The 9,913-nt window shown below is 49.8% G+C and overlaps 10 non-coding genes and 2 pseudogenes across 10 annotated transcripts; all 12 read right to left on the bottom strand.

The window, feature by feature from the left end:
- Window positions 1-506: 506 nt before the first annotated feature.
- LOC135013110 (U1 spliceosomal RNA) lies at window positions 507-669 on the bottom strand. Its single transcript, XR_010211885.1, has one exon. It is a non-coding gene; the product is annotated as a U1 spliceosomal RNA (small nuclear RNA).
- Window positions 670-821: 152 nt separating this feature from the next.
- On the bottom strand, window positions 822-985 carry LOC135013099 (U1 spliceosomal RNA). Its single transcript, XR_010211875.1, has one exon. It is a non-coding gene; the product is annotated as a U1 spliceosomal RNA (small nuclear RNA).
- A 698-nt stretch (window positions 986-1,683) lies between these two features.
- Window positions 1,684-1,819, bottom strand: LOC135013118 (U1 spliceosomal RNA; annotated as a pseudogene).
- A 152-nt stretch (window positions 1,820-1,971) lies between these two features.
- Window positions 1,972-2,135, bottom strand: LOC135013096 (U1 spliceosomal RNA). The gene has a single exon (XR_010211872.1). It is a non-coding gene; the product is annotated as a U1 spliceosomal RNA (small nuclear RNA).
- A 3,240-nt stretch (window positions 2,136-5,375) lies between these two features.
- On the bottom strand, window positions 5,376-5,539 carry LOC135013105 (U1 spliceosomal RNA). The gene has a single exon (XR_010211881.1). It is a non-coding gene; the product is annotated as a U1 spliceosomal RNA (small nuclear RNA).
- A 670-nt stretch (window positions 5,540-6,209) lies between these two features.
- Window positions 6,210-6,372, bottom strand: LOC135013108 (U1 spliceosomal RNA). Its single transcript, XR_010211883.1, has one exon. It is a non-coding gene; the product is annotated as a U1 spliceosomal RNA (small nuclear RNA).
- Window positions 6,373-6,514: 142 nt separating this feature from the next.
- Window positions 6,515-6,678, bottom strand: LOC135013102 (U1 spliceosomal RNA). Its single transcript, XR_010211878.1, has one exon. It is a non-coding gene; the product is annotated as a U1 spliceosomal RNA (small nuclear RNA).
- Window positions 6,679-7,352: 674 nt separating this feature from the next.
- LOC135013111 (U1 spliceosomal RNA) lies at window positions 7,353-7,515 on the bottom strand. Its single transcript, XR_010211886.1, has one exon. It is a non-coding gene; the product is annotated as a U1 spliceosomal RNA (small nuclear RNA).
- A 152-nt stretch (window positions 7,516-7,667) lies between these two features.
- On the bottom strand, window positions 7,668-7,831 carry LOC135013104 (U1 spliceosomal RNA). The gene has a single exon (XR_010211880.1). It is a non-coding gene; the product is annotated as a U1 spliceosomal RNA (small nuclear RNA).
- Window positions 7,832-8,505: 674 nt separating this feature from the next.
- LOC135013113 (U1 spliceosomal RNA) lies at window positions 8,506-8,668 on the bottom strand. Its single transcript, XR_010211888.1, has one exon. It is a non-coding gene; the product is annotated as a U1 spliceosomal RNA (small nuclear RNA).
- A 152-nt stretch (window positions 8,669-8,820) lies between these two features.
- LOC135013106 (U1 spliceosomal RNA) lies at window positions 8,821-8,984 on the bottom strand. Its single transcript, XR_010211882.1, has one exon. It is a non-coding gene; the product is annotated as a U1 spliceosomal RNA (small nuclear RNA).
- Window positions 8,985-9,682: 698 nt separating this feature from the next.
- Window positions 9,683-9,819, bottom strand: LOC135013120 (U1 spliceosomal RNA; annotated as a pseudogene).
- Window positions 9,820-9,913: the final 94 nt, after the last annotated feature.

Genomic DNA, 9,913 nt, shown 5'->3' with positions numbered 1-9,913 from the left:
ACCCCCAAACAACAAACCAAATGCAACAACTAGTGCAAGCATTCCTGGGGGAAGTTCTGCAGAAGACGGATTTGCATACGGTGATGTCATCCAAGCAGTGGGTCAAAGTTGGCTTCAACCCTCATCTGCATATGAAAAGAGAAAAGGGGCGTGCAGGGCATGGCGGCCTTTTGCGGTGCTTGGATGACCCCTAGTTCGCATTAAACACCTCCACCCTCCTTTGGTGTGGGGCTCATGTTGGCCATGCCCCATCCCCTGGAGCATTCAAGCTGATTTCTTGCAGCAGCTGGGCACTGTAACAGCTCCAGAGCTGCTCTGTAAGGCAAGTAAAAGGGTGTGGGCCCTGCAGCACTACCTGTAGTTTGCATTGTGCATTGGAAGGCACAAAGTAAGCAGACGGGAGGAGAAGTCAGGATAGTGCACAAGGGTATAGAAGGGAGCGGCTGAAGAAAAGAGAAGTGGAAACAGACAGCAAACTAGGCTGGAGAGAGACCTGAGACAAAGAGATCTGAATTATACGAGAGCCGACCAAGGGAAACACAAATTATGCAGTCAAGTTTCCCACATTTGGGGAAATCGCAGGGGCAGCACACCCAGAGTGCAATGGGTGAGCCTTGCCCTGGGAGAAGCACCTTCATGATCATAGTATCTCACCTGGCAGGTAAGTAGGAGTTGGGCTAGAGCTGGGGAGGGTCGCTGTTCGGGCACCCCCCTGTCAAGTGAAAGAGATCCAACTGAGGCAGCACAAGGGAACTCTCGAAAGAAGAACAAGGCTAGAGGAAGATCTGAGACAAAGAAATCTGACTTTTTCCAGAGCTGGCCAGAGGAAAGCACAAACACAGTCCCCCACTACCACAAATAATGCAGTCGAGTTTCCCACATTTGGGGAAATCACAGGGGTCAGCATACCCAGAATGCAATGAATGAACCTCACCCTGGGAGAACAATCTTCATGACCATGGTATCGCCTATGCAAAATAAGTATGATTTGGGATAGGGCTGGGGAGGGCCGCTGCTCAGGCACATCTCTGTCAAGTAAAGGAGATTCAACTGAGGCAGCACAAGGGAACTCTCATCTGGGGACAACAACTGCAGGGAGAACACATATTTTCAGATGAACATGTGAGGGCAGAAGGCTGCCTAATACTGAAGCACCCCCAAACAACAAACCAAATGCAACAACTAGTGCAAGCATTCCTGGGGGAAGGCCTGCAGCAGATGGATTTGCATATGGTGATGTCATCCAAGCAGTGGGTCAAAGTTGGCTTCAACCCTCGTCTGCATATGAAAAGAGAAAAGGGGCGTGCAGGGCATGGCGGCCTTTTGCAGCGCTTGGATGACCCCTAGTTTGCATTACACACCTCCTCCCTCCTTCGGTGTGGGGCTCATGTTGGCTATGCCCCAGCCCCTGAAGCATTAAAGCTGATTTCTTGCAGCAGCTGGGCACTGTAACTGCTCCAGAGCTACTCTGTAAGGCAAGTAAAAGGGTGTGGGCCCTGCAGCACTACCTGTAGTTCGCATTGTGCGTTGGAAGGCACGAAGTAAGCAGACGGGAGAAGTCAGGATAGTGCGCAAGGGCATAGAAGGGAGCGGCTCAAGAAAAGAGAAGTGGAAACAGACAGCAAACTAGGCTGGAGAGAGACCTGAGACAAAGAGATCTGAATTATACGAGAGCCGACGAGGGGAAACACAAATTATGCAGTCAAGTTTCCCACATTTGGGGAAATCGCAGGAGCAGCACACCCAGAGTGCAATGGTTGAGCCTTGCCCTGGGAGAAGCACCTTCATGATCATAGTATCTCACCTGGCAGGTAAGTAGGAGTTGGGCTAGAGCTGGGGAGGGTCGCTGCTCGGGTTCCCCCCTGTGAAGTGAAGGAGATCCAACTGAAGCAGCACCAGGGAACTCTCGAAAGGAGAACAAGGCTAGAGGAAGATCTGAGACAAAGAAATCTGACTTTTACCAGAGCTGACCAGAGGAAAGCACAAACACAGTCCCCCACTACCACAAATAATGCAGTCGAGTTTCCCACATTTGGGAAAATCACAGGGGTCAGCATACCCAGAATGCAATGAATGAACCTAACCCTGGGAGAACAATCTTCATGACCATGGTATCTCCTATGCAAAATAAGTATGATTTGGGATAGGGCTGGTGAGGGCCGCTGCTCAGGCACATCTCTGTCAAGTAAAGGAGATTCAACTGAGGCAGCACAAGGGAACTCTCATCTGGGGACAACAACTGCAGGGAGACCACATCTTTTCAGATGAACATGGGAGGGCGGAAGGCTGCCTAATACTGAAGCACCATCAAATATCAAACCATGGCCCTCATTCCGAGTTGATCGCTCGCAAGGCGATTTTAGCAGAGTTACACACGCTAAGCCGCCGCCTACTGGGAGTGAATCTTAGCTTCTTAAAATTGCGACCGATGTATTCGCAATATTGCGATTACAAACTACTTAGCAGTTTCAGAGTAGCTTCAGACTTACTCTGCATCTGCGATCAGTTCAGTGCTTGTCGTTCCTGGTTTGACGTCACAAACACTCCCAGAGTTCGCCCAGACACTCCCCCGTTTCTCCGGCCACTCCTGCGTTTTTTCCGGAAACTGTAGCGTTTTTTCCCACACGCCCATAAAACGGCCTGTTTCCGCCCAGTAACACCCATTTCCTGTCAATCACATTACGATCGCCGGAGCGAAGAAAAATCCGTGAGTAAAAATACTTTCTTCATTGTAAAATTACTTGGCGCAGTCGCAGTGCGAATATTGCGCATGCGTACTAAGCAGAATTTCACTGTGATGCGATGAAATTTACAGAGCGAACGACTCGGAATGAGGGCCCATATGCAACAACTAGTACAAGCACTCCTGGGGGAAGGTCTGCAGCAGACGGATTTGCATACGGTGATGTAAATCCAAGCAGTGGGCCAAAGTTGACTGGAACCCTCATCTGCATATGAAAAGAGAAAAGGGGCATGCAGGGCATGGCGGCCTTTTGCAGTGCTTGGATGACCCCTAGTTCGCATTAAACACCCCCACCCTCCTTTGGTGTGGGGCTCATGTTGGCCATGCCCCATCCCCTGATGCATTCAAGCTGATTTCTTGCAGCAGCTGGGCACTGTAACAGCTCCAGAGCTGTTCTGTAAGGCAAGTAAAAGTGTGTGGGCCCTGCAGCACCACCTGTTGTTCGCATTGTGCGTTGGAAGGCACAAATTAAGCAGACGGGAGGAGAAGTCAGGATAGTGCGCAAGGGCATTCTTTTCTCTTAGTCCGGGGGCAAGGCTTCAAAATGGGGTCTGCAACGGAGGAGACACAGGGGGCGTGGTCACAGCAGCTTTTCTCTACAGTCTGCACCAGCAGGAGCCTACACCATTTTTTATGATCACGCTGAACTGCAGTGCGACTGCAATTACAGCATGGTCAAGAAGGGAGGCGTCATGCTGGGTGGCCATGCCCTGTCACTGTGCAGGAGCCAGCACCGCTCACACACTAGTCCCCGGGTGCAGCCCCCAACCCCCGGGACACCCGGAGCAACAAAATGTAGATTCAGGCCACCAGGCCACGCCCCTACCTATGAAACCATGCCTCCTTTTTACCATTGCGCTGTTTATCTGCGCGCACTGCATTACAATCTCCCTCGCCACCTCTCTGGGTGTCACCAGTGATAGTGACACCTCTGCCATGCTTGTAGCAGCTGGTCCTAAGATCTACGCCTCAAGCCCTGAGTGTTTGCCCTTGTGACTTGTTGATCATCATAGCGAAGCAGATGCTTACAGAAAACTGCAGGGGCTTAGATTGAAAATAAAAACAATTGATGGGTATAAGGTAGAGAGGAGTGGGTTCGGTTCTCCGAGAACCGAATTCCCCACGAACTCCACGTGGTTTACATTGGTCCGAGGCAGGCTCGGTTGTTCCTGCCTGACTCGGAAAACCTGAACAAGGGAAAATGTCATCATCCCGCTGTCAGATTCTCGTGAGATTCGGATTCCATATAAAGAGCTGCGCGTTGCTGCCATTTTTACTCGTGCATTGAAGAGAGAGCGGAGAGGACGTGGCTATGTTCTCTCAGTGGAAATCTCAATATCAGTGCTCAGTATCAGTGGTTACTTATTGCTGCTCAGTAATACTAGTAGTGTGTCTCTCCTGCTCAGTGTCAGTTCTCAGTAGTATCCTCATCAGTGCTCAGTATCACTGCTCATTGTCTTGTGCTGCATTGTGGTGCTCAGCATACTACAGTACATTACTAATAGTCCAGTGCTGCATCTTGCTGCTCAGTGTCAGTTCTAGTATCCTCATCAGTGCTCACTATCACTGCTCATTGCATTGTGGTGTTCTGTATACTACAGTAACATAGTAATATAGTATATATAGAGGAGCGGGTTCGGTTCTCCGAGAACCGAATTCCCGACGAACTCCACGTGGTTTACACTGGTCCGAGGCAGGCTCGGTTGTTCCTGCCTGACTCGGAAAACCTGAACAAGGGAAAATGTCATCATCCCGCTGTCGGATTCTCGCGAGATTCGGATTCCATATAAAGAGCTGCGCGTTGCCGCCATTTTTACTCGTGCATTGAAGAGAGAGCGGAGAGGACGTGGCTATGTTCTCTCAGTGGAAATCTCAATATCAGTGCTCAGTATCAGTGGTTACTTATTGCTGCTCAGTAATACTAGTAGTGTGTCTCTCCTGCTCAGTGTCAGTTCTCAGTAGTATCCTCATCAGTGCTCAGTATCACTGCTCATTGTCTTGTGCTGCATTGTGGTGCTCAGCATACTACAGTACATTACTAATAGTCCAGTGCTGCATCTTGCTGCTCAGTGTCAGTTCTAGTATCCTCATCAGTGCTCACTATCACTGCTCATTACATTGTGGTGTTCTGTATACTACAGTAACATAGTAATATAGTAACATATGGTAACATAGTTTTTGAGGTTGAATAGAGGCAAATTGCCCATCGTGTTCAACCTGTTTTAAGTTGTGATGATTCTACATACTTGCTGAATAATGTTTTATGACTAGTTAGCTACTATAACTCATGTTACCCCCGGATTAACCATGTTGATATTTTAAGTATTATAACCTTGGATAGCTTTTTCATTCAGAAATGTATCCATTCCTTTTTTAAATCCAATTACAGAGTCCGCCATTACCACCTTCCCTGGCAGGGAATTCCACATCCTGATTGCCCTAACAGTGAAGATCATAGTATCTCACCTGGCAGGTAAGTAGGAGTTGGGCTAGAGCTGTGGAGGATTGCTGCTCGGGCACCCCCTGTCAAGTGAAGGAGATCCAACTGAGGCAGCACAAGGGAACTCTCGAAAGAAGAACAAGGCTAGAGGAAGATCTGAGACAAAGAAATCTGACTTTTACCAGAGCTGACCAGAGGAAAGCACAAACACAGTCCCCCACTACCACAAATAATGCAGTCGAGTTTCCCACATTTGGGGAAATCACAGGGGTCAGCATACCCAGAGTGCAATGAATGAACCTCACCCTGGGAGAACAATCTTCATGACCATGGTATCTCCTATGCAAAATAAGTATGATTTGGGATAGGGCTGTGGAGGGCCGCTGCTCAGGCACATCTCTGTCAAGTAAAGGAGATTCAACTGAGGCAGCACAAGGGAACTCTCATCTGGGGACAACAACTGCAGGGAGAACACATATTTTCAGATGAACATGGGAGGGCAGAAGGCTGCCTAATACTGAAGCACCCCCAAACAACAAACCAAATGCAACTACTAGTGCAAGCATTCCTGGGGGAAGGCCTGCAGCAGACGGATTTGCATATGGTGATGTCATCCAAGCAGTGGGTCAAAGTTGGCTTCAACCCTCGTCTGCATATGAAAATAAAAAAGGGGTGTGCAGGGCATGGCTGCCTTTTGCGGCGCTTGGATGACCCCTAGTTCGCATTAAACACCTCCACCCTCCTTCGGTGTGGGGCTCATGTTGGCTATGCCCCAGCCCCTGAAGCATTCAAGCTGATTTCTTGCAGCAGCTGGGCACTGTAACAGCTCCAGAGCTGCTCTGTAAAGCAAGTAAATGGGTGTGGGCCCTGCAGCACTACCTGTAGTTTGCATTGTGCGTTGGAAGGCACAAAGTAAGCAGACGGGGAAGTCAGGATAGTGCACAAGGGCATAGAAGGGAGCGGCTGAAGAAAAGAGAAGTGGAAACAGACAGCAAACTAGGCTGGAGAGAGACCTGAGACAAAGAGATCTGAATTATACGAGAGCCGACCAGGGGAAACACAAATTATGCAGTCAAGTTTCCCACATTTGGGGAAATCGCAGGGGCAGCACACCCAGAGTGCAATGGGTGAGCCTTGCCCTGGGAGAAGCACCTTCATGATCATAGTATCTCACCTGGCAGGTAAGTAGGAGTTGGGCTAGAGCTGGGGAGGGTCTCTGCTCGGGCACCCCCCTGTCAAGTGAAGGAGATCCAACTGAGGCAGCACAAGGGAACTCTCAAAAGAAGAACAAGGCTCTGAAACAAAGAAATCTGACTTTTACCAGAGCTGACCAGAGGAAAACACAAACACAGTCCCCCACTACCACAAATAAAGCAGTCGAGTTTCCCACATTTGGGGAAATCACAGGGGTCAGCATACCCAGAATGCAATGAATGAACCTCACCCTGGGAGAATAATCTTCATGACCATGGTATCTCCTATGCAAAATAAGTATGATTTGGGATAGAGCTGGGGAGGGCCGCTGCTCAGGCACATCTCTGTCAAGTTAAGGAGATTCAACTGAGGCAGCACAAGGGAACTCTCATCTAGGGACAACAACTGCAGGGAGAACATATATTTTCAGATGAACATGGGAGGGCAGAAGGCTGCCTAATACTGAAGCACCCCCAAACAACAAACCAAATGCAACAACTAGTGCAAGCATTCCTGGGGGAAGGCCTGCCGCAGATGGATTTGCATATGGTGATGTCATCCAAGCAGTGGGTCAAAGTTGGCTTCAACCCTCGTCTGCATATGAAAACAGAAAAGGGGCGTGCAGGGCATGGTGGCCTTTTGCTGCGCTTGTCTGACCCCTAGTTTGCATTAAACACCTCCACCCTCCTTCGGTGTGGGGCTCATGTTGGCTATGCCCCAGCCCCTGAAGCATTCAAGCTGATTTCTTGCAGCAGCTTGGCACTGCAACAGCTCCAGAGCTGCTCTGTAAGGCAAGTAAAAGGGTGTGGGCCCTGCAGCACTACCTGTAGTTTGCATTGTGCATTGGAAGGCACAAAGTAAGCAGACGGGAGGAGAAGTCAGGATAGTGCACAAGGGTATAGAAGGGAGCGGCTGAAGAAAAGAGAAGTGGAAACAGACAGCAAACTAGGCTGGAGAGAGACCTGAGACAAAGAGATCTGAATTATACGAGAGCCGACCAGGGGAAACACAAATTATGCAGTCAAGTTTCCCACATTTGGGGAAATCGCAGGAGCAGCACACCCAGAGTACAATGGGTGAGCCTTGCCCTGGGAGAAGCACCTTCATGATCATAGTATCTCACCTGGCAGGTAAGTAGGAGTTGGGCTAGAGCTGGGGAGGGTCGCTGCTCGGGCACCCCCCTGTAAAGTGAAGGAGATCCAACTGAGGCAGCACAAGGGAACTCTCGAAAGAAGAACAAGGCTAAAGGAAAATCTGAGACAAAGAAATCTGACTTTTACCAGAGCTGACCAGAGGAAAGCACAAACACAGTCTCCCACTACCACAAATAATGCAGTCAAGTTTCCCACATTTGGGGAAATCACAGGGGTCAGCATACCCAAAATGCAATGAATGAACCTCACCCTGGGAGAAAAATCTTCATGACCATGGTATCTCCTATGCAAAATAAGTATGATTTGGAATAGGGCTGGGGAGGGCCGCTGCTCATGCACATCTCTGTCAAGTAAAGGAGATTCAACTGAGGCAGCACAAGGGAACTCTCATCTTGGGACAACAACTGCAGGGAGAACATATATTTTCAGATGAACATGGGAGGGCAGAAGGCTGCCTAATACTGAAGCACCCCCAAACAACAAACCAAATGCAACAACTAGTGCAAGCATTCCTGGGGGAAGGCCTGCCGCAGAGGGATTTGCATATGGTGATGTCATCCAAGCAGTGGGTCAAAGTTGGCTTCAACCCTCGTCTGCATATGAAAAGAGAAAAGGGGCGTGCAGGGCATGGTGGCCTTTTGCGGCGCTTGGCTGACCCCTAGTTTGCATTAAACACCTCCACCCTCCTTTGGTGTGGGGCTCATGTTGGCTATGCCCCAGCCCCTGAAGCATTCAAGCTGATTTCTTGCAGCAGCTGGGCACTGTAACAGCTCCAGAGCTGCTCTGTAAGGCAAGTAAAAGGGTCTGGGCCCTGCAGCACTACCTGTAGATCGCATTGTGCGTTGGAAGGCACAAAGTAAGCAGACAGGAGGAGAAGTCAGGATAGTGCGCAAGGGCATAGAAGGGAGCGGCTCAAGAAAAGAGAAGTGGAAACAGACAGCAAACTAGGCTGGAGAGAGACCTGAGACAAAGAGATCTGAATTATACGAGAGCCGACCAGGGGAAACACAAATTATGCAGTCAAGTTTCCCACATTTGGGGAAATCGCAGGGGCAGCACACCCAGAGTGCAATGGGTGAGCCTTGCCCTGGGAGAAGCACCTTCATAATCATAGTATCTCACCTGGCAGGTAAGTAGGAGTTGGGCTAGAGCTGGGGAGGGTCGCTGTTCGGGCACCCCCCTGTCAAGTGAAAGAGATCCAACTGAGGTAGCACAAGGGAACTCTCGAAAGAAGAACAAGGCTAGAGGAAGATCTGAGACAAAGAAATCTGACTTTTTCCAGAGCTGACCAGAGGAAAGCACAAACACAGTCCCCCACTACCACAAATAATGCTGTCGAGTTTCCCACATTTGGGGAAATCACAGGGGTCAGCATACCCAGAATGCAATGAATGAACCTCACCTTGGGAGAACAATCTTCATGACCATGGTATCGCCTATGCAAAATAAGTATGATTTGGGATAGGGCTGGGGAGGGCCGCTGCTCAGGCACATCTCTGTCAAGTAAAGGAGATTCAACTGAGGCAGCACAAGGGAACTCTCATCTGGGGACAACAACTGCAGGGAGAACACATATTTTCTGATGAACATGTGAGGGCAGAAGGCTGCCTAATACTGAAGCACCCCCAAACAACAAACCAAATGCAACAACTAGTGCAAGCATTCCTGGGGGAAGGCCTGCAGCAGATGGATTTGCATATGGTGATGTCATCCAAGCAGTGGGTCAAAGTTGGCTTCAACCCTCGTCTGCATATGAAAAGAGAAAAGGGGCGTGCAGGGCATGGCGGCCTTTTGCAGCGCTTGGATGACCCCTAGTTCGCATTACACACCTCCACCCTCCTTCGGTGTGGGGCTCATGTTGGCTATGCCCCAGCCCCTGAAGCATTCAAGCTGATTTCTTGCAGCAGCTGGGCACTGTAACTGCTCCAGAGCTACTCTGTAAGGCAAGTAAAAGGGTGTGGACCCTGCAGCACTACCTGTAGTTCGCATTGTGCGTTGGAAGGCACGAAGTAAGCAGACGGGAGAAGTCAGGATAGTGCGCAAGGGCATAGAAGGGAGCGGCTCAAGAAAAGAGAAGTGGAAACAGACAGCAAACTAGGCTGGAGAGAGACCTGAGACAAAGAGATCTGAATTATACGAGAGCCGACGAGGGGAAACACAAATTATGCAGTCAAGTTTCCCACATTTTGGGGAAATCGCAGGAGCAGCACACCCAGAGTGCAATGGTTGAGCCTTGCCCTGGGAGAAGCACCTTCATGATCATAGTATCTCACCTGGCAGGTAAGTAGGAGTTGGGCTAGAGCTGGGGAGGGTCGCTGCTCGGGTTCCCCCCTGTGAAGTGAAGGAGATCCAACTGAGGCAGCACCAGGGAACTCTTGAAAG

This window comes from Pseudophryne corroboree, unplaced genomic scaffold (assembly GCF_028390025.1).
Source record: "Pseudophryne corroboree isolate aPseCor3 unplaced genomic scaffold, aPseCor3.hap2 scaffold_2647, whole genome shotgun sequence".
NCBI classification, from domain to species: Eukaryota; Metazoa; Chordata; class Amphibia; order Anura; family Myobatrachidae; genus Pseudophryne; species Pseudophryne corroboree.
This window is presented reverse-complemented; position numbering and strand designations above follow the sequence as displayed.